This window comes from Anneissia japonica, unplaced genomic scaffold (genome assembly GCF_011630105.1).
Source record: "Anneissia japonica isolate Jap-2015-1 unplaced genomic scaffold, ASM1163010v1 scaffold4260_len236652_cov185, whole genome shotgun sequence".
Classification (NCBI taxonomy): domain Eukaryota; kingdom Metazoa; phylum Echinodermata; class Crinoidea; order Comatulida; family Comatulidae; genus Anneissia; species Anneissia japonica.
In genome coordinates, this window is record NW_022757652.1 from 105,173 (window position 1) to 109,514 (window position 4,342).

Genomic DNA, 4,342 nt, shown 5'->3' on the forward strand with positions numbered 1-4,342 from the left:
CTTTTACTGTCTTTTGGAGGACGCCCTCTAGACTGTGGTAGTGCTTTTTACTGCGAGTCAGCAGACGAGCAGCGACACTAATTTCAACGTACACCAGTAATAAAAATATCGATTTTTTTTTCCAGGACTCGAGATGAATTTTCCGGAGAACGTCGGATCGTTTTCAGTTTTCAGCCCGAAAGCGCAATAAAATTCGAGTGCTTTTCGGAGCCTTTTTGAGATCCACATGGTCCCGGCGGCGTGGCTTTCAATCCAGGTCATTGTCAGTTTAGAGCTTGACGGGGTCAGATGTGTTCGTTTAGAGTTAGAATTCAATCGGTAAGTATTCCATTTTCAAACATTTATTATGTCAAGTCTTAGAAGTGTTAAGGTCATGATAATTTTAGTGATGTTTAGTGTGATTGTGTCCTGTTTGGGAGATTTTTAGTGCATCTATAGTTTTTTTATAATTTAATTAGGCCTAGGCGGAACGTAGCTAGTCTTTCAATTTGAGACTAGGCCCTAGGTCTAACCTAATATTAGGTATTTTATTAGCTTCTCTACCTAGGGTAGATCTAGGCTTAGGTTAATTTAGGGCCAGGTTTCTAAACGAACAGCGTTATTTTTCTATTTTATATTAATTAGAAATTGCCAGATTATTTTGATGCCTGTATATGCCAACAGGCTCATCATAGACGCCATATTGTAATTTTGTGACGATAAATACTTTTCCATGATTATACTTAGGAGGTAGGTGTATATTTTGATCTTCAAATATCTTACTAATAAATCAACATCTAATAAAATATCAAATAATATAATAGTAATCAATAATTATATTGAATATATATGTTAGTAAAACAGCTTTTATGTGTGAATTTGGTAACAAATATTGGGCTTCAATCTTATGTTAATTTACACAATCATGTACATTCGTTTGCAGATTGTTGGTTGCACATGTATATAGTTAGTTTGTGAGTTTCACATGTGCCCTGTGAAATTGATTCGGTAAGTATTTTATTTTCAAACATTTATGTGTCTGTAATTGCCTAATTAATGCTAAAAGTGTTCATTATGGTCATAATCATAATAGTGATGTTTCTAGAGTGTAATTGTGTCCTGTTTATAAGTATTTGAGGGCAGCTATGGTTGAGCTTATAATTAATTAGGCTGAAGGTCGCTAGCCTGTTCTATTTGAGGCTAGGTGTAAATTAATATTATTGATATAAAATATAAACCCCCTTCTCTTGTTTTAAATTTATTCATGGGTTGACACTTAAATAGTATGCAGCTATGTTTGGGCTTATAATTAATTAGACCGAACGTTCCTAGCCTGTTCTATTTGAGGCTGGGTATATATTTAGCATTTTTTTATTTGGCCTAATAATTTATAATTCATTTTTAAGGAGCCTACAAGATATCACATATTTACGATTACCTTCTACATCAACCCAGGAAACAAGAAACCCAGCGGAAAAGACCTCAAATACGAACAGAGGGTGCACGTCATCGGATGACAACGGCCGATGACGAAATGATCTGAGATTAGGTCACTACCTGATGAAAATACTATTTCGAAACCGGTTTTAATACTGTAGTATTTAAACAAGTTTAAATATTAAAAAGCATATTGTTGATAAAGCATTTATTTAAATACTGAAAAGCACATTGTGGATAAAGCATTTATTTAAAAAAAGAAGAGCATATTGTAGATAAAGCATTATTTTATTTAAAGATTTTAATACTGGCAAGCACGATATGCATAAACCATTTTTTAAACAGATTCAATTTCTGTGAGGCATTTTCTTCATTTAGCCACTTTTTTGAAACAGTTTTAAATATTTTTTTGCTGTAACAGATTTAAATAGGCCTAATGTGAAGGTTATTGTGGATAACACTTTATTTTACATATTAAAATACTGTGAAGCTTATTGTGGTTAACAATGAAACAAGATCGACTACTAACATGTCTATTAGTATATTATTATGTTGTTTTGTAGCATTGTAAACAAACTTTTTGAAACCCATTCTTATAAGTCACCAAATCATACATTTCTACCAACCTTTAAATCTAAAACTAAGAATCAGCACACCCTTTAATGTACTGAAGTATCTATTAATATATTTTACATGAATAGCATACTCGCAGCATTTTACTTTCTATTAGAAACTGCTAGTCAAGATACAAAAATACAGTAGTAGGATTGCGTTTCAAGACATAACCCCGAGACCGAGAGTTCAACTCTTTGGTTTTACCTAAACGTCTGAAACCAAAACGTTGTGTGCAGAAGTAAACAATTACAAACTTCTCAAACCGAATCTCCATGCAAATAATTTAGTAAACATAATACAGTATAAGGAAATACACACACGCTCCCGATAGGAGCATATATTAAAGTTTATAGCAATTTTAAAAAATTCCAAAGAATTACAGTATCTTCCCATTGGGTTGGTTTACGTTTCATAATACGTAATTTAGATTAATTAATCGAACATGTGTTATTTTTGAATCAGATTTCCAAGCAATCGCGTAAACAATACGTCATTTTATCTTATCACGTCATCGATCCTTTTTACTAAGTGTAAGCGACGTTATTCCTGCGTTATTCTAGAGTTCTTATATAGAGAGAGTTGCGACATGAGACGCTGCTGCTCGGTAGCATCTTGGTGCCTTGCATGCATGAATGACCACAAAGCCTATGCTACAGTGTGGTGATTGCAAAAATAATAGACAATTGAAAAAAAAAATAAAAATATTAATAAGAAAATTTCATGTCATTTGATAGTAAATATCTGTTAATTAACATATGTTTGACATTTATAACAAAATTCCAAAAGAAATTGATTCTTAATATGCTATTAATAATTATTATATTATTACATGCAGTTTTTGCTTGACCAAAATTGCATAGCACCTTAGCGAGTTGTACAACATCGCGTTTGCTCGGCTCATAAAATAATAGCCGACAGGTTCTAGGCCTTGTCACTGGACAACTTAGAAATTCGTATAGTAAATTGGTGTTTGTGGCACGCCTCAGCTAGGGTCCCAGTCCGATGGTATCTCCAAAATGACTAGTAGTATATAATAAGAGAAATCCGTAAGTCATACGGTAACTGAAAAAGTACTACGCTACTTTTATAGCTAGCTAGACCTAGTCTATCAATACTACCTACCTACTAACTGTACTGCAGAAGCAGTGTGACCACTGCTTGGGTATTTACTCAAGATCTTGGGTATTTTGACTTGGTCTTGGGTTCTTGGGTATTCCGTTCAAATCCTTGGGTATTTTATTTTTACTAAGAAAATTTAATAATTTTGACATAGAGAAAGAATTATGAAGTAACAAAGTATATGTCAGTCCATTCAAGTAAGCAAAACTCAAGGAAGTGCACATAACATTGTTAATTGACTATTAATTGCTATAAATATGGGTTCAGAATGTTTATTTGTGATTTGCGTTGCCATTGATCTTACCTAATTAATGCATTACATAATAAAACTTGATCACTGATCTACTGATAACACTGGCCGACTGAGGGCGTATTTTTCTATCTGTATAATCACCTCATAAATATTAATTTTAATAAATAACACAAACAACTACAACCAGAGCCTTGCAAGCGTCAACATTCCTATGCATTATACATGACTTAAAAAGTATATATACATATGTATATATATATATACGTGTATATATATATGTGTATATATATACGTATAAATATGTATATATATATACATATACATATATATATATATATACGTATATACGTGTGTATATATACACGTATATATATATATACGTATACAGGCGCGCGTGTACGTGTATACACTGATAATTACTTCGGTTTTTTAAATGGCGCTATATAAGTTCTTACCTTATTATTATTAATATTATTATTATTATTATTATTATTATTATTATTATTATGTATACACGCGCGTATATATATAATATATATATATATGTGTGTATATGTATGTGTATATATATGTATATATATGTATGTGTATATATATGTATGTGTATATATATGTATATATATGTATATATATATGTATATATATATATATGTATATATATGTATATGTATATATACTACCTATATTCGGCTCTTAAGGGGAAACTCTTTTGTCTATGATTTCCCCTTAACGTCGCTTTAGTTTCCCCTTAGCGACACTACTTTCGCCTTATGGTACTGTTTTTAACCACTTCATTGTTTTAGTTTCCCCCTATGGATACTTCTAAGCTCCTATATGCTATATGTATATATATATATGTATATGTATATGTATATATATGTATATGTATATGTATATGTATATATATGTATATATATATGTATATGTATATGTATATGT

The 4,342-nt window shown here is 31.3% G+C and overlaps 1 long non-coding RNA gene across 1 annotated transcript; it reads left to right on the forward strand.

Moving 5' to 3' along the window:
- Positions 1 to 272: 272 nt before the first annotated feature.
- On the forward strand, positions 273 to 1,654 carry LOC117124862. Its single transcript, XR_004448030.1, has 3 exons — positions 273 to 318; positions 923 to 987; positions 1,386 to 1,654. It is a non-coding gene; the product is annotated as an uncharacterized LOC117124862 (long non-coding RNA).
- Positions 1,655 to 4,342: the final 2,688 nt, after the last annotated feature.